We start from the raw sequence: 25264 nt of genomic DNA, 5'->3' as shown, positions 1-25264 counted from the left end.
AAGGAAGTGATGATGATGATACGATGATTAAAAACTGATAAAAATGAGAATGCAATCTGAAATGTGAAGCGTGACTCGGAGGATGTATGAATATTCTAGTGAGATTCACTTCAAACTGTCACCATTCATTATAAGCTCCATTGATTATCCACATTCAACCTATACTGACAGTGAATCTCACTCTAAGACAAGACAGGATGAAGTGAGATTCTCTACAAATTTACAGCATTGCTTTTGAATAACATCAATGCCTCCCATTCAAGTAATGCTGACAGGTTGTAATGAATCTGACAATACAGCATGAGATCGTGAGAGGCGTGAAGCCTGGTTTTCATGGGTCAAAGGTCACATTAACCTGTCGCACCACCAAGCATTAATAATATTATTAAATGTACAGGAACATGCCGGTATGGCACACCGGTTTATCTCAACAAAGTTTGACATTATCAAGATCACAACAAACTGGGAAGAACTACTGATGGTTTCATTTTAATGAAGTAATATTTTGTTGTGTTGGTTTTGAACTTGAGATTAATGGATGATGACATGGAGTTTTCAGTGACTGAGATCAGAGATCAAATATTAGTTTCCTCTATGTTGAGATTATGAAATTAATAGGATATTGTTTCTAGTTTGCAGATTATTGATCACAGTCACGGATAGGCTCACAATGCTGTTGAATGGGCTTCTGGTGTTTGATGCTTTCTGTGGGAGGAGCTTTGGTGGTTTGTGACGTCAAGGTATGTAGGCTAATCAAAAGAGGCTACTGTTTGGAAGCGTGCTAGAAAAGATTGAGAGCTGGAAAAACATTTTTGCCCGTGGTGCGAACGATATTTTTCGCCACACTACAGGTATTGCTGACAAAATAAATAAAGAATACAAAATAAAGAATACTCGTTAAGCTATCGTACCTATCTCTTGATTTTAGTGGTAGAAGATTTGCAGTCAGGATTTCAGATTCTTTTAAAATTTCACTTGGAATACCACAGTCATCTTCAAGCATTTTTGAATATTCGGAATGCACTAATCAACAATAAATAATTGAATAAAACTGTTTGCGAAGCGAATTAGTTTGATTCGAAACTGGAACTGAAATCATGGCGACTTCAGCTGATGATGAAAGTGGACACTCGCCCGATCTAGCGGATGACTTATTAACTACTTCCATGAGCGGCTGGAAAGAGACAACTTTCTGGCCTAGACCGGAAAAGAAACCCTTTTCTGACGTCGTCTGCAAACAAGGTCTTTCAGATCTACGTAGGGACTGGAAACAGCTGCTTTCTGTGCAGTGTGGCGAAAATGTATTTTTAGCGTGGTAATTGTCAGTGTATGATCGGATAACTTTATATTATGAAACAATTTCATACTTAGTCATAATCAGCTGATAGTTGCAGTGATAGTAGTTTTAATTTTTCTGCTCAAAATTTTCAAGTTTATTTCAATATTATTGAAACTTTCGGATTGTTTAGTGTTATTTCCGGCTCTTATCAACCCTTCGAAATTCAAAATTCATCAGTCATATCTCGAATACGTATTCTCTGAGTGTTAATCTTTGGTGAAAACAGAAATACCTCCAATTCAAGTAATGCTGACAGGTTGTAATGAATCTGACAATACAGCATGAGATCGTGAGAGGCGTGAAGCCTGGTTTTCATGGGTGAAAGGTCACATTAACCTGTCGCACCACCAAGCATTAATAATATTATTAAATCTACAGGAACATGCCGGTATGGCACACCGGTTTATCTCAACAAAGTTTGACATTATCAAGATCACAACAAACTGGGAAGAACTACTGATGGTTTCATTTTAATGAAGTAATATTTTGTTGTGTTGGTTTTGAACTTGAGATTAATGGATGATGACATGGAGTTTCCAGTGACTGAGATCAGAGATCAAATATTAGTTTCCTCTATGGTGAAATTAATAGGATATTGTTTCTAGTTTGCAGATTATTGATCACAGTCACGGATAGGCTCACAATGCTGTTGAATGGGCTTCTGGTGTTTGATGCTTTCTGTGGGAGGAGATTTGGTGGTTTGTGACGTCAAGGTATGTAGGCTAATTAAAAGAGGCTACTGTTTGGAAGCGTGCTAGAAAAGATTGAGAGCTGGAAAAACATTTTGCCCGTGGTGCGAACGATATTTTTCGCCACACTACAGGTATTGCTGACAAAATAATAAAGAATACAAAATAAAGAATACTCGTTAAGCTATCGTACCTATCTCTTGATTTTAGTGGTAGAAGATTTGCAGTCAGGATTTCAGATTCTTTTAAAATTTCACTTGGAATACCACAGTCATCTTCAAGCATTTTTGAATATTCGGAATGCACTAATCAACAATAAATAATTGAATAAAACTGTTTGCGAAGCGAATTAGTTTGATTCGAAACTGGAACTGAAATCATGGCGACTTCAGCTGATGATGAAAGTGGACACTCGCCCGATCTAGCGGATGACTTATTACTACTTCCATGAGCGGCTGGAAAGAGACAACTTTCTGGCCTAGACCGGAAAAGAAACCCTTTTCTGACGTCGTCTGCAAACAAGGTCTTTCAGATCTACGTAGGGACTGGAAACAGCTGCTTTCTGTGCAGTGTGGCGAAAATGTATTTTTATCGTGGTAATTGTCAGTGTATGATCGGATAACTTTCTATTATGAAACAATTTCAATATATGAAGCATTTTTTTTACTTGATAAAACAATATTACAAACTGTAGATGGCAAATGTAGAGTCTTTTTGATTTAATTGTCTGATAAATGATGATTACCTCATGGGTTGAATGGAAAAATTTGATGTTAAATGTGAGGAATTCTTAGTGCCGGTTGCACAAAAGCCGGTTAAAATTTAACCATGATTAATTCCACGAGAACCATTCAGAAAAGCCGTCTTATCAAAAAGGCCTTACCAAAAAGACCGATTGGTTCTCGTGAAATTAATCACGGTTAAAATTTAACCGGCTTTTGTACGACAGGGCCTTACAGTTTTAAGTGGATCTCACTTTATTCTATGATGTCTTAGCTATCACCAAGCTCTCTCTCTCAATTCATCACGTGGTGGCGCTCATAACCGCTGCAAGTCAAGTCCTTAATAAAGAAGTTCTTGTTCAGTCGGCGTTCGTTGCATGCCGTGTATTTGTACAGCAATTTGTCCGACACTAAAATAAGGTGTCAACCCACCGGAATATGAAAAACATTCAGATTCCAAACAAGACTAAGAATAAGCGAGACCACACAAATGCTGTTTATTTTCTGTTCTGGAAGGAAAACTATTAAATTCCCAGTTGCCTCGTTTTGTAAGTGATTAAACTTGTACGTGTCAAGCGAATCATATGAATGCATTTTTATGTTGCAATTAAAACTGGTAATGTTCGTTTTGAATAGTATAAAATGGTTTCCGTTCAACCAATGCTGAGAATTTCAAGTGAATTTCACTATCCCACTATCACTATAATGGTACTTCAATTTTCAATCACGCAAGTACTGTTTAGAAAAAGTTATTTAAAAATATATTTCAACACATTCATTCAATTAGTTCTGCTTTCTTTTGTTTAGTTGATTTTTATTATCGAAGTTGAATAGTTTGATAATTGTTTATCAATTATCTTTTTCATTCCCTTTCAACGTTATTCATCGTACGATAAATGTGTTATTCAACGAACGTTATTCCACTGAATTCATTCGAACATGTAAATTCATCAAAAAATATAAAATTCAATTAAAATCATAACATAATAAAATTAGTAGATGGTGATGTGAAATCTCTCCATAATAAGAAAACAAAGATATTGTCAAATTTCACAAAAAATTTATTAAAAACTTTAAAACAGAACCATGGTTTCACGTAGTTAACCAACACATCATCAGCTGTACTGAGGAATGAGGATACTATCCTCATATATAGAATGTATCCTCATTCCTCAGTACAGCTGATGATGCTTTGGTTAACTACGTGTAACCTTGGTTCTGTTTTAAAGTTTTTAATAAATTTTTAGTGAAATTTGACAATATCTTTGTTTTCTTATTATTAAAATTATAACACTATGGAATACATTATACGTATTTCTGCCAAAATTTATTCTCTACCATAGCCTACAATATTGTTTACAAAATAAATTAATAAGAAATTAAAAACTGGGAAAGTCCAAAACTCTGACTAATTTTGATAATTATTCCTAAAGGATGAATCACTCACGATTCGTATCTCTAGACAATTGAAACAATGAATTTGAATAAGGAGTTAGATGATATTGAATGAATCCACTTCAAATTCTGATGTTTGATTTGTAGGCTATAGTTGTTTTACTATGTTTGAGTTATTTTTCTACTTTTCAATCTTCTTGAATTTTCAATAAAAAATAACCTCAGAAAACAGCACTCTAAATAATGTATAAGGTGCTCTATCACACATTGAAAAATATAATTTTCATACAATTTGATTGATTAGGTCTACTGAGTAAAAAACTGAGTTTCAATTCTTTCAGTGTTTTATTAATGATTATTATTATTTCTCCATGGTGTGTGTGTGAGATGAATTAAGATAAATAAATTTAATAAAGATAAGTATTTTCATTTGAGTTCATAGATAATCATTTTTAGTTGAGTTCTGAATGTATTTCACTCCTGTTTGCAGACGAGATTTTTCTTAAGCGAACAGTATTGTATTCAATGATCTGTATTATAATTTGTATAAAGGAATGTGTCATGTAAGCGATATCATTGAATAAAAGTTGATTTGATTTAAATTAATGTTTTCTATTCGACTAGCTTATCATTATTTATTTATCTATTACATTAATTTATTTCATTAATCGATAATCACAAATCATTTTGATTGGGAGAAGACAACAGGCATAACCCAAAAAAATCTTTCTCCAAAATTTTGGTGAATCAAAGTTTTGAAAAGAAAATGAGGATATGTTTCTACTTATACTTATCATACTTATTCATACATATACAGCAAAATACAGTATAGATATTTTGTAATTATTCTCTCTTTAAAAATTTGCAGGCCTACGATAGAGGATAAGTTTTATTATAAATCAATACCTTATCGATTAGCTATCATCCAGGGCTCTTAAGGATAATATTATTGCAATAATTAATATCAAAATAGAACTGATAGGTAACAAGATATCTTGAAAAGTTTTATCAAACTGCCAATACCTCAACGATTTTCTATTCATTGTCTAACTCTCATAACTGAGCATTTTCAAAGTTTATGAATATGTTCAATGGGTGCGTGATAGCAGAGACCAGAAATATAGGTTATGCTTATCCTTTATCTAAGGTGGTAGGTAACCGGATATCTGAAACTCTCATAACTGAGCATTTTCAAAGTTTATGAATATGTTCAATGGGTGCGTGATAGCAGAGACCAGAAATATAGGTTATGCTTATCCTTTATCTAAGGTGGTGGGTAACCGGATATCTGTTTCGATGTAGGGCTTCATCAACATGCAAATTAGCTACTTATTATGCTGAAATCTTAATTGAAAACTGACTTGAAAATTTTTCTCAGGATTTGCTATGTTGCAATTCCACCGGATCCTATAAAAAGATTCACTTTAGACTGTCTGCATTGGTTAAATGGAAAGCGTTGATCTTATATATCAGGAATGCTGACAGTTTTTTAGTGAATCTCACAACTGAATGCTTGTAATATGATACACTATGGCCCGGTTGCACAACAGTCGGTTAAATTTTAATCGTGATTAATTTCACGAGAACCAATCAGAGAAGGCGTTTTTGAAAATACGGCTTCTCTGATTGGTTCTTGTGGAATTAATCAAGGTTAAAATTTAACCGGCTGTTGTGCAACCGGGCCTTAGTTGGATAATTGATAATAATTATTCATACTTCGAAACTTAGAACTTGGAGCAATATTTTTTTCTAAAATTACAACTAAGTAGGTTATAAAGTTGGAGTAAGAAGTGAAAAAATATAAATTAGAGTTGACTACTTATTCAGATTGGGACTTGAACATAAAAATTGGAATAATTTGAATCATCATGATTGTAATAACTTGTCATCTAACTACCATACATCCATTAGATATAAGTTTAGTGAGTTACCTCTGATTTAATACTTTTAATTGGTCATTAGAAGCTAAACCAGTTTCAGATTTCCCCTACTGCATTGCCACAATTTAATGCATTAAACAAGTTATGCTATTTTTTGTGTTTTATTGCAAATCTGAGATCATCTTTTTATTTGACAATTTCGCTTCTAATAGAGAGTTGTTTTCATACTCGTTAAATATTATAATCGGGATAATTGTAATCATTTTGAAAATGGCCGGTTTTTATGCAAATTATGTTGTAATTATTCAATAATTCAGTTATAAATCATTTTATATTTTACCTTCCTTATGAATTCTCAGATTGAACGGAGCTTGACTTATTTTGAACGATGAAACTGACTAAACATCATCTGTTTGAAATCACCTGTTTAGTCTAATAGAATTAATAAGGACGGCAGAATATCATACGAACAAAAATCGATGTGAGTGTGTAGCTATCCTTATAGGGACAAGCTTTTCCTCTTCAAAATCGAAATATCTATACAATGAAAGAAGTATTAAAAATTGTTATCACTCGTCATGTGTTATCATTGTCAAACTGGTATTGTTGGCGTGGCTTTTCAGGGTAGGAAAATCGTAAGCGTGAGATTAATAAGATAAGGTGATCTGAAGGATTAAAATGATTTGTATTGAAACTTTTTTGTGGTGGATTTTCAATCTATTCAATACAAAAAATGATCACATTGTATGGCTCTAATGAATAATACTCGTTCTCAGTTTGCAATTCCTACAATATAGGAATACCTCCATAACTATTTTTTAATCTATTATGAGATTTATTAATTCATTCATATCATAAAGTTGGACCAGACTTGGTCCTAAAATCCTTTCAATGCATATTATGCAATTTTTTTCCATATCCGTGAAGTTTCATCAATAAATGAGAGATAAATATTAGCCTAATCAAAAGTCAATATGAATGGTCAATGAATGACAATGAATAGCTTTGGGGCTCTATGGGTATGATCACATTGATTCATATATGTGCAAGTGCAAGCTTGGTTATGATACAGTAACTATATAACCATGGCTATATTGTTACTGTAGGTTATGAAGGCCAACCGTGCTGATGAGAAACAAAATCTGGATAGAGTAATAGGAACACACACTGAACGCTTGCAATTGCTGATTGCGTTCAGTGTGAGCAGTTACATGCAAGTGGCAACTTGTTCCAATAACACTATTCAAATTTTGTTTTCCTACAGATACCCTGAAAAGTGACCATTTGTGCACTGATTGCAGGCTGCAAAGAATCACTTTTCCGCACTAGTGCGCAAAGTGAGTACTTTGCGTACTCCAGATTTGCAGCATGACAATGCAAAATAGTTAGTAGGTTATATGGAGCAACAGTGCAGCAAAATCAAAATGAAGTTGGTAACAGTGACTGGGCTGCTATAGTGAGCAGAGGTGAACGAAGCACAACGCGCTAATTATTAAGTAGATATTATAACCAAGGACAACGACAGCACAGTGCCACCACAGTACACACCACACAGCTGCCCCCCGCCATTCAAACACTACTACATTATTCAGGCAATTTTACCCATAATTACCCACTTTTCATATTCAATGGTAACTGTAGGAAAAAAATAATGTGAAATACGTGCGCAAAGTTCGTTTGCTGCACTCAAGAAACCATTCCGCCCTCGCCTACAGCTCGGGCGTAAACGTTTCTTTCGATGCAGCAAACTGTCACTTTGCGCACTAGTTGCACAAATAACTATTTCCGGCTCATGCATGATCTGACGCATTCAATGGGCCATATGAATAAAGTTGAGCATTTGCTCATACTTCTAAAATATGGAGCATTTGCTTCATTCTCTATGAATAAACGTGAGCAAAACCTTTTCCTCATGCTCATCAAAAAAATAGTTTGAGCATTTGCTCAAAAATAAAAGCTTTTGCTCAAAATTGTATGAATAAACTAGAGCATTTGCTCAACTTTTGAAGCAAATGCTTCAAAAAAGGTGTAGTCTAGTCTAGAGCAGCTCATCACCTTTTGCTCATAGTAAAATGGCTCAACTAATTCGTATGAGGAAGAGGAAACTATACCAGATACAATCACAACCAATAGTTGAGAACTATGAAACTCTTTTTAGATTTAACCATGATATATTATATCACCATTATTCCTACAAAAGAATAAATATAAAAGCTACCTGTTATAAAGATAGCCATCACAAAATAGGAAATAGGCATTTAAGAAGATGGGAGTGTAGACGATTATAAGAAGGCTATTGATATTATAAGAATATGCTGAAGATTATTATGGAGAGCAGACGACGCAAACACAAGCGGTGCCCCCTACTTGCTTATTTAATAATAATATAATCGTGAAGTGTTAACATAACCTATTTTTTGGAAAATTTCTATCTAAATTTGGAAAAGGAACAGTTTTGGGCTTTAAGCCTGTTGTTCCTTCCCCAATCATTCATAGTTGAGAATGACATTGTAGCCAATGTATCAATGTATAAATGTATAAATAAATAAATTTAGCGCTTCCGTGAGCTATAAAAACAAAGTAAGGCTACAAAAGTGAATCAGCTAATTAAAAATCTTTAAAATACGTGAACATTTGCTCCAGAGTTCAGGAGCATAAGGTAAGAGTATAAGGTAAAGCTTATTCATATAAAAATGATAAATGCATTTGCTTCTACCTTTTGCTCAAGAGCAAAACCTTATGCTCAATGCTTTTGCTCATGAGCATTTGCTCTGGTTTTATTCACTGTGATCACACCCATAGAGCCCCAAAGCGATTCATATTGACTTTTGATTAGGCTAATATCTTTATCTCTCATTTATTGATGAAACTTCACGGATATGGAAAAAAATGAAGGGAAATTAAAGTATGAAAGAAGCATCTAAAAAGTCATGAAATTGATAAAACAATTAATTACTATAGAATTGAAAAACTGGAAAATCATTACGTGAAGATATTTTAGGAACATTGAAGTCTTTGAACTTTTAGGTAAATAAAAGTTTAAACCTTTAGACTTTGAAGAAGAAGAAGACCTAAAGAAGAACCTTTAGACCTAAAGAAGAAGTTCTTCTTTACACTTGAAAGGTAAATAAAACTGAATAACTCGTTCATTGCACCTTCTTTAGTATTTCTGTTGACATAACACTTTTTCGGGAAGATAAGGTAGCATTTAGACAACTTGATAACAACTAGGAAGACTAATAAAAAATATTCTCCATATACGTACCGTATTATAGAAGTTGTGTAAAATTTTTGTATCCAATCAAATATTAGCCTACAGCCTATAGTGGGATTTTCCCTTGAAAGCTTGCAGCTTACCTCACTAATAACATCAATACGTCCCTTGCAATCAATGCTGACAGATTAGAATGAATCTTACTATAGTTAATAGGAATTCAGGAACAATATTACATTCATAACTTAAATGCATTCCACAACAGGTGTCTGGAATGGGGCAATTAAAAATGATTTATTGGTTTATGTACATCTTCAAGGTCGATTCACGACTTATCAAAAATTCTAATTTATTCACTTCTCCTTTCTTGGTTGGCGGCGATCAATTAATAAATGGTTGTGAGATATGGAATTTATTTGCTGCTGCTGTGAATACCAGCATAAAGAAACGATAGCATAAGTAGATATCCCATGGTATAGGGCGTTTATGTCGCAACTTTTACTGTTATCCCAAGCCGATAATCTCGTAGTTCTTTCCTATGCAGCTGTGTGACGCTTGTAGTCTCTCAAATTGTGCCGTTCATACACTATCACCCCAACAAAACAGTAAAAATTGACAATAATCGACAGTAATCTGCTTGAGATAACAGTAAAAGTTGCGACATAAATTCCCTATACCATGGGATATCTACTTACGCTATTGTTTCTCTATGATACCAGTATGTGAATGTCTACGGATATAGAATAATATAGAAAGTGGTGTAGAATAATTACAGTCGACTCTTGATAATAGAAACATTCGATAATACGAAACTCAGCCAATGTATTTCCTTACCGTAATTAAATTTCTCAATACTTGATAATTTTTATAGTTTTACTTTACTGCATTTGAAAATTTGAGCATTCAATAAACTAAAGTGTCAAACAATTTTGCTCTCAATCAATCAATCAATCAATCAAGAATCTTCTCCATTCCACAATATAGCAGGTACGAAAATGATAAAAAAATGAAATATAAAATACAAATAATGAAGTACTTAAATTAGGGTTTCATATTATACATTACGGAATGAGCCTACAAGGGGCACTGTGGCCTGTGCGTAGACTAAATAGAAATATTTTTTCTCTTCCATCCAGCTTTCGATAATACGAACTCTCGGTAATTCGAGACTTTTCTCTGGTCCCTCCAAATTCGTATATTATCAAGAGTAGACTATCACAATGTGGAGTGTATTGTGAAGTTTGTGAGAATAGTCGGCTTAGGTTTATGACTAATTGATTAAACTAGTTAATTCAATATTGAATAGCTTGTTTGATTTTCAATCTTGATTATCCAATGAAGATTCCAATGCTCTCTCAGAATAGAATATTCTGGTTATGTTTGTGAGGTTTCATCACTTTGTAGGTTATATAATTATGTTGTATAGACTAAATTTGTGCTCTGATGTTATTCTGTGAGTGCTTATATTAGTATTTCGATTATCACAAAATTAATTGAGTTCATATGAATGTTACAAGGACCATGAAGAGATGGTATTTAATAGGTTTCTTCACTTAAGAGTGTGAGCATTGGTTGGGTAGGAAACATTATTAATATCAGCGACCCCATAATACAAAATGTATTATGTACTATGTGATAATGTATTTTGAGGCCTACTATGTGGCCGCTGATTAACAACATTCATAAGTAATATTTTTTTTAAAGTAAATCTCACTATATAATATATTGCTTCCTCTACACCATGATCATTGATTGAGGAAATAATTGACAAAATAGATTAAAATAAAATACTCTAATATATTAATATTGACGCATACAAGGTCCCTAAAAGAGGGTGAAATTTAAGAGTGTGAATTGCTTTTTAAAAGTTGAGTTACAATATTTAGTTATGATAATTACGAGAAATTAGTTAGGTATGAGAAGAAGGGAAGTTAGTTAGTTAGTTAGTTAGGTAATCGAATAGGAATGATAAGGAGAAATAATTATTGAGTGAATTATGTAATCACAAAAACAATAATAATTATTCAATATTAGTATAATGTATAATAAAGAAATCTATCTACTCGGCTGACGGCCTCGGCCTAAAGAACTTTTATTTATGATGAAAAGAATGCTTGTTCAATTTATTTGTAAAATTTAGTTGAGTTTGAATTGAATTGGAGGTATTATTTTCATTTTTGTAATGTTGAAAAAAGTGCAAATAAAGTTCTGTTCTATTCTATTCTATATTCTATTCTATTTATATTTGATTTAATATATTATTAATATATTATTAATAAATAATAGTGAGAATAAAATACTCGAAATATAACAAGTGAATGCATCTACATTTCTTATTTTGAACATTCAATATAGATCCAACTATTGTAGATGATGAGATTTTCAATGGATTAAAATTTATTGATGAAAAATTAAATTGATGTAGATGGTAGCCTGTAGATAGTAATTTCTGAAATCAGTACTGAATCATTACACGATATTATGGTAGATGCATCATCATCTAGTAGAATTCAGCTTTTGTTTTAGATCTGGATTATTCACCTTCAAAATAATATTCACTTTTACCTTTATATATTCACTTCAAACTGACATCATTGTTCAAATGGGACTGATGGACTGACCCTATGTGACGCGAAGCGGTAGATTTCATCGTCTTGTTTGAAATCCTTGAGGTCTGTGTCTTATATTGTTCTACAAAATATAATTTTCCTACAGTTACGTTGAAAAGTGGCCATTGCTGCACTGATTACAGAACGCAAAGAATCACTTTTCCGCTCTAGTGCGGGAAAAATTCTTCTGCACTCCAGATTTGCAACATGGCAACGCAAAATACTTAGTAGGTTATATGGAGCAACAGTGCAGCAAAATCAAAATGAAGTTGGTAACAGTGACTGGGCTGCTATAGTGAGCAGAGGTGCAACCAAGCACAACGCGCTAATTATTAAGTACCTATATATTATAACCAAGGACAACGAGGACTTTAGGATTTTAGGATTGAGGTTTTTATCAATAATAAAATTACACAGAAAAACATTTGATGCATTTCAGGCAATTTTACCCATAATTACCCACTTTTCATATTCAATGGTAACTGTAGGAAAAACTTAATGTGAAATACGTGCGCAAAGTTCCTCTGCTGCACTCCAGAAACCATTCCGCCCTCGCCTACGGCTCGGGCGTAAACGTTTCTTTCGGTGCAGCAAACAGTCAATTTGCGCACTAGTTGCACAAATAACTATTGCATCATAAATTTTTACTTATCTATTGCATACAAAATGTTAATAAAATATCAATAATATATTCCTTACTCACTTGACAGATTCAGCTGTTGTTCTTTTCACGTTAGAGTTTCATGTAAACACTGGTTTTAAAAATGGATGATTCAACTCCAAAACCGTGGCAGTTGTGCAATTTACCTCTCAAACGCCGGCAGCACACAAGAAGTTGGACCATGTTGGATACGCTTCTCAGGTAGATCAGACACTCACGATTCACTCGACAGTAACCAAATTCTTAATACTTAGTTAAATACTTTAAAAACTTCAAAAAATACGGAGCAACAAAACCAAGACAATTCATAGGCAGCCCAGTCCTGCCAACATGTATTGGATTCAATCAATTTCATTTCAATTCGTTATCATAACCTCTAGACTGTGTATTCCAAATTAAGGTTTAGAGCAGTTTTGGGCAAATGCCTGTTGTTTTTACATGGATTGTATTTGTATGTGAATAAATAAATAAATGAATCAATATCATTTTTATACTGCAGGTTAAACGCCTCGAACCTGGGGTATTATTTCATTCATTGAAGAATGAAGATGAGGAAATGGCTGACTCACCCAATCGGTAATCGAACGTTAGAAACAATAACTATGAAACTAGCAGAAAACAGTTGCAGCTTGCAGACTAGTAGATCCTGCTAAGGTAGGCTAATTCAAATTCTTCATTTACTAGTTGTTTTGCTAGTTATGTTTACAAGACAAAAAATATCACTTGTATAATGATGGTGTATGAATCAGAGCATCCAATTTAAACTGTTTGAAAAATGAGTGGCTGTGACGATATGTGTATTTCAAGATAATATTTTTAACAAGAATAGTCGAATATATCAAGATTACTTTTATCATTCTAAATTGATAGCAACCCTGAATAGTTACTCATATTAGAAGTCAACTAAAAAAAATCTGGTGTGGCGCACTCACACAACTTTCCTTGCCGTTATGAAAATTGATCACCTGACGCCAGTGTTCTCGCGCATCTCAAGTCTTCTTATAAACAAAGATCTTAGCCAGCTGGTGACAGGACAATAACACTGGAGACATACGAGGTCTGCTATCTCTTCATAGTGAATCATTTGATAGAATCAACAGTTGCCAACAGTTTGAAATATGGATAATCACATTTTCTCGAATTTCGAGCTTATTCTCAATTTTAGGTGAAAATGTTACTGAACATTAATTGTAGAGATTTTTATGCTCAATCTCTTACACTCAAATTTTTTTGTTAAAATTGTGCCTGAAGCCTGATAATTGAGAATCTAAAATCAAACTTTGCATAGATGGAGCTCCTGGAATTTTTACAGATATGGGACTTGTGGCAGTTGATAGAGCTTATCAATGACTATTCCAGGTATGAATTTAATCAAAATGGTTGGAGCCATTTTCGAGAAAATCGCGAAAAACACGGTTTTTGACAACATTTTCGCCATTTAAGCCGCCATCTTATTTATTTATTTATGGAGACAACAGGTTACCCCTAATGTGTCTCCTTCACAAATAAAACAATACAAGATTATTATACAATGAAAAAACAATGAACAAAGTAGCTTACAATTGCAATATTGTTAAAAGAAAAAAAAACTATCTTGAATCGCATTTGATCGAAATTTTTCGTGTCGGATCCTTATAGTGTAAGGACCTTAAGTTCCAAATTTCAAGTCATTCCGTTAATTGGGAGATGAGATATCGTGTACACAGACGCACATACACTCATACACACACACACACACACACACACATACAGACCAATACCCAAAAACCACTTTTTTGCACTCAGGGGACCTTGAAACGTATAGAAATTTTACAAATTTGGGTACCTTATTTTTTTTTGAAAGCAATACTTTCCTTACCTATGGTAATAGGGCAAGGAAAGTAAAATATCACTTGTATAATAATGGTTTAACAATCAGAGCATCCAATTTAAACTGTTTGAAAAATGAGTGGCTGTTACTATAAGTATATTTCAAGATATAATATTTTTAATACTAATAGTCGAATATATCACGATTACTTTTATCATTCTTAAGATTGATAACAACCCTGAATAGTTATTTATATTAGAAGTCAACTAAAAATAATAGATTCAAACTTGAAATAATAGATTCTCCAATAGTTCTTATGAAGTAACTCAAGAAGTTATGAAGTCGGAGATTATGAACTAATGGAGAATCTATTATTTCAAGAATCTATGAATTAAATTTCATGAATTTATTGAAGAAGTTAAACAAAAACAACAATTTCTATTGTGAGATTCATAGTCTGTCAGCATTCCTAATAAATAACATCATCACTCTTCATTGAACCAACGCTGACATTTCGAAGTGAAACTCATTTCACCTGGAAAGGAAATTTATTTTCGATTGGCTTCTTAAAGACTGCACGCTGTGTGTCAACTCTCAACACACTACCGTCTCAGAAATATTTCCACGGTAGATATCATCCATCCTAGCTCGAGAAGGAATGTTTCAGTGGTAAATCCGGAGCAACTGATTGGGTTTTAGTGGTCGCCTGCCGGGGAGGATTAAAGCTGGAACTTGTTTTGAACCTGGGATTGGATTGATGGACACTTCCACCACTAGAATACCATAAAAAGTAAAAAGAATTGATTAATCAGTAATCAGTTTCGTGTGCAACGGATGTCCATCATATTCATATACATAGTTCATCACCTTTGAATACATACACATATATATATATATATATATATATATATATATATATATATATATATGTGTATGTATATATTGATGTCCATCATATTTATATACATAGTTCATCATCTTTGAATACATATATATGTGTGCACATTTTGGAACCGGTCCAACTCAAGTAAGCAGCACTTATATGGGAATTTCGATTTATTTCAAGTTAATGAAGAGATTACCGTCCAATGTAGATAATTTGAAAATGGTATAAACAGAGATAACAAATACGTCAGAGGATAAGACTGCATTCTTACAAAACTGTTTTGAATGTGATTTGAATAATGATTTGTTGAGGAATATTGATTTGGGAGTTGGTTTTCTGCGTTGAAGTTGAAAGAGCGGTTTGAATTTGATTTGTAGTGTACCGGCTGAGTAGTAGGGTGGTCGTTCATTAGTAACGTGCGTAATTTATAGTATGCAAGTATTTTCGGACAGTTGTTGTAATTAGGAAGATGCATATTTTAGGTCTAATTGTAAAGATATTTTGGAGAAGAAATCACTTGTTTCAGGGACAAAATGTTATTCATTCTTCTATAGTATGTTTATATATATTTGTTGTATCTATGGGTACACCCAACGCCTTACAAGGCTCGAATTGGTTGAATGAAGAAGGAGAAGCAGAATAAGAAGAAGAAGAAGAAGAAGAAGAAAAAGAAGAAGGAGAAGGAGATGAAGAATTCTTAGGTGATAATTTAATGTGAGTATCAAACTCTTACTTTTGGAGTAGTCCTTTGATAGATCTACTACCTTTTTTTTTGAAGATGGGGTCCAGTGTTTTGTGTATTGAAACACGTCTAGAGTTTAAAAAGGAAAGTAGGAACTAAAGTAGAAGTGGAATTTGATTCTCCAATCAGTTATGTTATAGTACATTATCAAATTACCTACATAAGGTGGAAGAGAAGAAGACAGAATATTTTCAAATTGTCTTCCAATATAATAGAAATTAGAGTTCAATTTTGTTTCTATTGTCCTCAGTAAGTTCAACGATAAAATTTATATTTTTTGTTTCAAATTATGAAACTGAGATTTCAAGTCTCATAGTTTCATCGATTGCCATTTGAATTCTTTTCGCATCCTATATGAATTAAATCAATTAATCTCTCATAATCTGAAAATTCTATCTCGTCTTTTATGTTCATCAACGTCCCCCTAGCCATCTCTATACGACATAAGCCTAGAGATGATATGAGTTTCACAATGAAGATAAAAGCTACCTCCCACACCTTTTTTAAAAAAATATATAAAATTATAGAGTGGCATAGGTCATGGTTATCCAAGATAATAATGAAATTAATATTCTTCATCCAACCCAAGTTCATCCAATCAATTGTCCGTTTTTTCCAATATAATAAGCTTTCAAAGCTTTGAGAAAAACTTAATCGCCTCAATACCGCAAAGCAATTCAAAACCACAATATTCTTCTTTTTTAGCTTTCATTGTTTGTAACTATGTTGTAATAATGATTGGAAGGATATTGAATAGCTCATTCCATCAATACTGGATTTTGAGAACTGGTTCTACGGTGATGAATTATCAGAGAAGATAGCTTGATTAAACCATCAATAACTTTGATATTCTACTGTCTACTCTGTTAGCTGTTACTGGTCGGCGTATTTTCAATTAATCCAATCATTGTAAGTTTATTTGTTTAGGTGATCTTGCAAGGTAAGATATAGGTAATTGAAAAGTGCATTGAAAACATTGTAGCCTTCCTACCACTTAGACATAGTAATAGAAATTGCTTGAACCCTAATTTGTCTTACCATAACGTCTTGAAATCATGCAACTACTATGGATATCTAAGCAGCAAGAAAATACACATCTTTTCTATATCGATTGATATAAACTTTCATGGAAAATATCATCTAGCACGTTAAGTTTGTTGACCGAGCAAAGTGAGGTCTAAAATTCAAGTCGCCGGTTTGGCATTTCTCTTAATGTTTAAATGTTTATATGTTGCGTATTTACAGCGAAACGCGGTAATAGATTTTCATGATATTTAACAGGTATGTTCCTTTTTTAATTATTGTGCGTCGACGTATATACAAGGTTTTTGGAAATTTTGAATTTCAAGGATAATATAAAAGGAAAAAGGAGCCTCTTTCATACGCCAATATTACAGTAAAAATCAGACTATAGAATTATCCATTATAAATCAGCTGACAAGTGATTACACAGATGTGTGGAGAAGCCAGTCTATTGCTGTATTTCCATAAGGTCGATAGGTTTCAATCAGGTACTTGTGGATGAGAATACTGTGTGAGGTCTACTGTTCACAGAACTACTAGTATTTCAAATTCATGTATTGGTAGACGAAGAGCTGAAACCCAAACAACTTCTGAGAAAGTGTGAACGATTTCGACCAATTTTCGCGATTTGTGTGGATTTATCATATCATTATTCCACCATTCATCCACTTGTGTTGTTATAATCTTATCCAAACATCTAAAAAAAACTTAGATTGTGCTTGAAAATAGGAACGTTGAAAACCAATTAGATATAATAACTTAATTATACAGTTTTGAGTGGAGAACCTTCGAATGATGAAGCAACTGAAGCATGTAACATCTCCTTCTCAGATATAGATATGTTAAGTATGGTAGCACAGTGATATTAAGTATGGTGATATAGATATTTCAGGTATAGTAATATAGAACTGCAGCACGATTGTTGTTGCATGCTTCAAGTTGATTAAGAAATTACTCTGTAGACCTAATAATTTTTGATAAAAGATTGAACAGTGAAACACTCCTTTGAGGCGAAGGTGGTCAGGTTTGGTGATTTGTAATTTTGAAAGTGTATCTAAATTTGAAATCTTGATAAGTTTTCTAGTTTTTTATATGATGCTGTTTACCCTTAGAACTTAATTGTTTAAACGTTGAACATCATGAAATGACTTGAAATCGATGAAGAAAATATTTGAATTTTATAGCCTGTAGATATTCCAAGTCACATGAGATGATAGTTTGGGAGAAACTGATTCGATATGAGCAAATTTATTTATTTATTATTTATTTATACGTGGATACAATAACAAATCATATAAATATGATTGGGAAGGAACAACAGGCTTGGCCCAAAACTATTCCATTCCCAAATTTTGATTACATGTCCAAAAAATAGGTTATGTTTCTTCTGTAAGAAGTTCAAGCTCAACTTTCGTCCAAATTATGACAATTTCAATGAGGATGCAAATATTATCAATCGTTCAAAAATAATTTTATGTTTTCTTCTTTGGTTGGAACAATTCTTTCTCTATTAAACCAATAATTCAGACTAAATTGTTCGTAAATATATGTAAATTCTGGGCTATATTTTTATCATTATGATCTGATAGGTAGGCTACCTATTCACAGCATTTTGATGAATAAAGAATAATACAACATATTGTATGAATGAATAAAGAATAAAATGAAGTTTATGCCATCAACTAGGAGCTCTATAGATTTTCGTTCTTATAATTTAATATCTAATAGTCAAAAAGTTGAAACGTCTATAGCAACTAGAACCCCACCCTTAGGTGATAATTCGAAATACAAAACCTTCCAATGGAGAAGGTCTTTCGGAAGATGCTCTAGAAAGAAGGATTTCGAAAAAAATAATGATTGAAAACTGCAACTTGATCATGTCACCCTAATCGATACCTACAAAGTGCATGTTGCACTTTTTATAATGTGAACAAAATTGCATCAGGCTTCTTCAACGCTAAAAAGTCGATCCAGTTCATGATACCTCAACAAATTTTTTTCGAAAACTTCCATCAATATGATCTATCATATCAATATCATGCTATATACAGTTACAAATGGAATTTTTGTTTAATTTGTGATCAAAGTAGCCTTCATATTTACATCTGATCCTCTACAAATGACTCAACTACTTTTTCTAATCTTTGTGATCAATACCTGGTTTACAAATCCTGCAACAATATTTTTTCGATACTTCTTTCTCTTTTTCTTCTTCTCCTCCTCCCACTCCTCCTCCTCTTCATCCTTCTTCCCACCGAAAATCCGATTTCCTTTATATCCATAATCCTCCATAATTATTCTACATCCCTACCCCTCACCAAGCCTTAATATCCTCCCACTTGTTCCTTTCAAATTTCCACTTCCCTGTAAATTCTGCCCATTCAATAAATTAACCTACATAAGTTTCATCATTTCTATGAATTTCTACTAAAATTTTTCACTATGTATTGTATTTAAATTTAGAAGAGTTAATTTTTTGGTTATGTTTAATTTTATAAGTGTTTTCCATAGTTCTTGTCAGACCTGGCAATGTAAGACAAATTGAATAAATATCAAATATCTCCTTCTCCTCCTCCTCAAATATTGTAACATATACATAAATAAAGAACTCTAACCTTATCTCTAATCCTCCTTCTTCATTTTCCTCTTTCTCCTTCTTCTTCTTCTTCCCTTTCTTCTTCTTCTTTCTTCTTCTTCTTCTTCTTCTTCTTCTTCTTCTTCTTCTTCTTCTTCTTCTTCTTCTTCTTCTTCGTCTTCTTCTTCTTCTTCTTTCTTCTTCTTCTTCTTCTTTCTTCTTCTTCTTCTTCTTCTCTTCTTCTTCTTCTTCTTCTTCTTCTCTTCTTAGTTACTTCATATGTGGTCGATGGTGCAGTTTCGATATGGGAGAAGGCAGGGGCTTCTGAGTTACTCCATACTCTGCTTAACGTTGTTGGTATTCATAGAGACTGAGATAATTTAGAAGTCAAGATTATTAAGAACTCATTCTCCTTACTCTGACGTTTGTTTCCATAAATGTGTGTACATACTCATCCGCCACGAACACGCGCATTTCACTTTCCATCAACTGATGCTGTTGTCATTGTTTTTAGCCTATACAGATACAGTAAGATACAGATGTAATCCTATTATATTAAGCGAGCAATTTCTGTATTTTTATATCTGGTTATTTATTTATATTTATATCTGGGTATTTATGTTCAACGGATCTCGAAAACGGCTCTAACGATTTTCACGAAATTTGGAACATAGTAGGTTTATGATATAAAAATTCGATTGCACTAGGTCTTATCCTTGGGAAAACTCGCTGAACAACATTAAAAGGATAATTCATCCTTGGCTGAAACAACTGAGACTTTCGTCGTCTGTGGATAGTAAAAAGTGAGCGAGTGATTCTGTAGAAAATCAAAATATCGCATCCCCGAAATTCATAAGCTGACGTATAGCCAGCTGTGAAATATAAACACAATCATTTTAGAGAATTGTGTTCTGTTTATAAATTAATAAAAATAACGAGGGAAGCTCGGTGCCCCGATATTAATTCATAATGCAAGCATTGTGTGATGGAATTTCATTAATAATGTATTATGAAAATGGAATAAATATATTGTGATAAAAATATATTGCATATTATCAGCTGATGAAAAGTGAAATGCGAGTGTTCGTGGCGCATAAGTCTGTACGCACCTTAACATCAGTTAACAGATAACAATTACCACGCACATACTGTATTCACATAATATGAAAATTTTTCATTTTGTTTGTTGTTATGGTTTATTATTAGTAGAGTGATAAGATTATATGTATAGTAACATATAATTATATAATAATTATAATAATTATATTATATAATTATAATTATATTGTATTGTAGAGTACGATCTCAGAATATTTTCTTGGAAGTAATTTTCTGGATGATAATACTGCTTGTTATTTGAATATTTATTATTTTATTTATTTATTTATCTATATTTTTTACAAAGAAACACTGATTAGGAGAGAAAAACTAAGGATACTCCTTGTACTATTTCTCTCCCAAATTTAGATAACATTTTAAAAGTCCAACCGATAGTAAAATCTGAGTTTGGATTTCATTAGCTTCATGAAGGGGATCTGAAACCTTTAATTGAATGGTTGGCTTACTGTTCGAAAAAGAATTCAATTTATTGTAATTCTTACAGGGAAATCTAAAATAACTGTTGAAGGAAAGCAGTGGAGAAAGAAAGGGATTATTTAAAAAAAAATGATAGGAAATGCAATATGAGAAAATACAATATTAATCGTGAATAAAGGACTAAAAAATAGTAGTAAAGAGTCTCATCTCAATCGTTCACGAAAGAAATTGTTTATTCAAGGGACTAGACATGAATTAGCTTAAAATCTGAATATTGGTGGTAATTATAGTAAATGAATTAAAATTGAATAAATCACTCGAAAATTGCGGCCAATTATAGTGAACGTTGAATGTCTTATCCAATGATGTAGATTTAAAGTTGAGAGGACCCACGAGTATGGATTTCCAGTTTTTTTTCCGAAGCATCCCAACTACTGTCATGATTTTCTGGAGAATATAACTTATATACTTCGACCTTCAACCTAATTACCCAGTAGAAGGAATCTTCATCCTCACTTTATAAATCTACTAGCCGTCAGGCTCGCTTCGCTCGCCATATCCGTCTAGCCAGGGGGCGGAGCCCCCTGGACCCCCGACTGGGTCGTCCAAGAATGAGATCAGCAGGCTCGCTTCGCTAGCCTGCATTTTCATTTGGGTATTTTTATCATATATTATTATTATTATTATTATTATTATCATATATGTTAGGACAATCCAGTCGGGGGTCCAGACTAAACGTCTGGCTACACGGATATGGCGAGCGAAGCGAGCCCGACGGCTAGTAATATAATATTCCCAGGAATAGCTCTGATTGAAGTAGCAGTGCCCAATCAATTTTTCCGCGATAAATGCATTTCAATCTTCAACTTTGTGCCAACCTAACAAAGTCAACTCAACTTAATGCCAACCTGACAAAATTATTAATTTAGTTGCCAGTTAACAACTGTTTCCAAGAGGTACTCTATCTAGATTATACTTCTATAGTAACATGTGATATGGACATTTCAATTATAATTAAGAGATTGGGAGAAGAAGAATATACATGCTAAAAGACGAACTTTAATCCCTTAAAAACAACCCTTGGAGTTAAAATATTGCCAAAAGATTTCTTAGTGCGCCTCTAAAGAGCCAACTGAACATACCTACCAAATTTGAACGTTTTTGGTCCGGTAGATTTTTAGTTCTGCGAGTGAGTGAGTGAGTGAGTGAGTGAGTGAGTGAGTGAGTGAGTGAGTCAGTCAGTGAGTGAGTGCCATTTCGCTTTTATATATATAGATCTCAAACTGGAAAAATATTATTCTCGATCATAACTTGTTCCGTATGTCTCATCAGAATCATATACCTTCTGATTTCTCTTCATGTTGTAAGAATTCAGACCGTTTGACCTTGTACATGCATTTAATTTAAATTTGAACGTCTATAATGAGGGAAACAGTATTTCAATTTTTTCATGAAACTGGTGAATCTTCATGAAAACTGGTTGAGCAAGATTTACTTCAAATGTTGAACCTTTGAATAACTTCTCGAAGTAGGCACTTGATACTCCAAGTTTCTAGTTGTGTAAATATGATAAGATAAGATCCACTTCTTACTCTCAGCAACAACTTATACAAATTTCATCAATGTTTACAACTCAACCAATGCTGACATCTTCAAATGAATTTGACTACAGTGCGAAGGCGGTACTTTGAATACATCTGCATCGAGGATACATTGAGATAGGTTAAGATCTTGACTGTTGAATAAATTCAACTTTATCAGTAGGTGTGTAGTTAGTGTAGTTAGTATGCGCACTTGTCAACTGCGCATCGTAAAGAGATAAGGTATTGAAATGCTTCAATAAAACTAGTTGGAACTACTTGAAAACATTATAAGTGACATTAGAAACTTTTATCGTGATCTTGGCTAACTTTATTGACTTGATAGATGAATTATTTAATTGGAATCTGGATAGAATCCATGAATCTACTTCGAGAATCTATGGAATTTCTGGTTGATTTTCCGTGGTGAAATGCGTGGTAGTCAACCTTCGTTGATACGTACTTTGTATTTGTTTTCCTTTAATTTGTAAGGCATCACTTATTTTGTCAGATCCAAGAGTAATTTGGAGCTACATTGATTGACTTATACGAAAAATAGTTTGTCGGTTTTGCTTTAATGTTGTGCATTCGCTACAAGAACATATTCTCGTCTTAATCTTGTACAACTCAATATACACGACTAAAAATGAACTCTCAGAATAAAATGCAAATCTACACCCTCAGTAAATCTATGTGATACATTGGATTGAGTAGTAGTGTATTTTTCTTGAATTTGAGTCGTCTTCGTCGTCTTCCTACAAGGATTAGGCAATTTGCCTGTTCCGACTTCAAACTCACCATCACATCCATCTTTTACGGGGTCTGCCCACACTTCTCCTCCCAACCGGGTTATACAACATGACTGCCCTGGGAATCCTGTCACTCTCCATCCTTTCAACATGATCTTTCTAGTTTTGCCAATTTTCTTCAATCCTCTGCCATATGGAGATTATGTTGAGCTCGCTTCTTATATCGACATTATGAAGCCTATCTTCCCTTGTGCACCCTTTTACTGCTCTTAAAAACCTCATTTCGGCAGCCTGTAACCTACTCCATTCTTTCTTCCTAGGTATCCAAGATTCAGAGCCATATAAGAGCGTTGGAATAGCCATTACCTTGTAGAATTTAAGTTTTGTCTCTCTTTTTGTGTAGTTGAGAAGTTGATATTGTGGTAATTATTCATATTGAATGAAAAAGACTGAGAAATTGTCAAAAACCACTGACAATAACAATGATTGACAATGGTGTAATAACCGAAACCGGTCTTTCTAATTATCAATAAATGAATAAATCAGTGGTTTTTGACAATTTCTCAGTCTTTTTCATTTAATTTTGTCTCTCTCCATACTCTGTTTCTGAAAATCCTATTCATTGTTCCACAAATGGATTGGAATCTATTCAATTATACACTCAAGTCCTGGTCCATTTCATAGGTTATATCACAACCCAAATACTTGAAGTGTGATACTTGTTCCAGGACTTCATTATCGAGGACTATTTTACATCTCAACGGATATTTTCCCTGGAAAGCCATCACCTTCGTTTTGCTGAATGAGTATGAACTCAATAAGCGTGCTCTCTTGAAGTGTTCTATATCGATTTGAGCTGATTTGAATTATGATTTGTTGTGTTAAGTTGTATTTCTCTGTGTACAGTTGTAAATAATTGTAATACTGTCAATTCACCAAATTGTTGAGGCAATCTAGCTTTTGGATTTGTTGAGGCAATCTAGCTTTTTTATTTTTATTCATAAAAATATTGCAAAAGTGCAATCATACCTACAGCATAAGGTATAATCAGCCTAGTAAATTGGAAAAAATCAATAGGAGTAGCACGAACATGATGCTGATTACACGGGTTTCAAAAGATGAAGGTCCTTGCATTGCATATAATTGACAAATTATTTCACATAAAAAATTGATAGCATCACTTACTAAAACATCAGATAGGTATAATTTCTAGATAAATATATCTATTTTTTTCAAATTCTCTCACGATTTTCGATGTTTTGTTACATAAAACCTATCCAATTACAGAGCTATATGTTATTTCGTTAAGCTGCGTTTACACCAAAGTTATAAACAAAATGTTAATAACTTAATCTTTAGGGATACTATTAGATTGAGCATAACTTATCATACACATGATGAACATAGTTTGTCAAGTTCCGTTAAATCTAATAGAATCTATAAAGATTAAGTTATTAACATTCTGTTGATAGCTTTGGTGTAAACGCAGCTTTAGAATTTCCCTCTGAAGGTGCGTACAGACTAAAGCGCCACAAACACGCGTACTTCACTTTTCATCAGCTGATGCTATGCTTATTATAACTGTATCTTACTTTTTCTGTATTAATACAGAAATACTGTATAATTTTTTCGTTTCACTAAAAAAAATAATAAGGTTAATCCAATTTATATTAGTGAAATAAATTTATTTAGCATCAGCTGATGAAAAGTTAAGTATGCGTGTTCGTTGCGCTCAAGTCTGCACGCACTTTAATACAGCAACAAATAATTTAATACTGCGACAAATAATATGGTTTTCCTCATTTCAGTACTGTTCATTGTCGAATAAAATACCTGCTACTATTATTTTATAAT

At 33.1% G+C, this 25264-nt stretch overlaps 1 protein-coding gene and 1 long non-coding RNA gene across 5 annotated transcripts in view; one reads left to right on the top strand and one right to left on the bottom strand.

The window, feature by feature from the left end:
* The window catches only part of LOC111045726 (hepatic leukemia factor), a 276427-nt gene that overhangs the window by 150955 nt on the left and 100208 nt on the right, over positions 1–25264 (bottom strand). The window lies entirely within an intron of this gene.
* On the top strand, positions 1956–13238 carry LOC120352066. The gene is made up of 3 exons (XR_005571686.1): positions 1956–2052; positions 12559–12710; positions 13009–13238. It is a non-coding gene; the product is annotated as an uncharacterized LOC120352066 (long non-coding RNA).

The sequence above is a fragment of the Nilaparvata lugens genome, chromosome 6, assembly GCF_014356525.2.
Source record: "Nilaparvata lugens isolate BPH chromosome 6, ASM1435652v1, whole genome shotgun sequence".
Lineage (NCBI taxonomy): Eukaryota > Metazoa > Arthropoda > Insecta > Hemiptera > Delphacidae > Nilaparvata > Nilaparvata lugens.
This window is presented reverse-complemented; position numbering and strand designations above follow the sequence as displayed.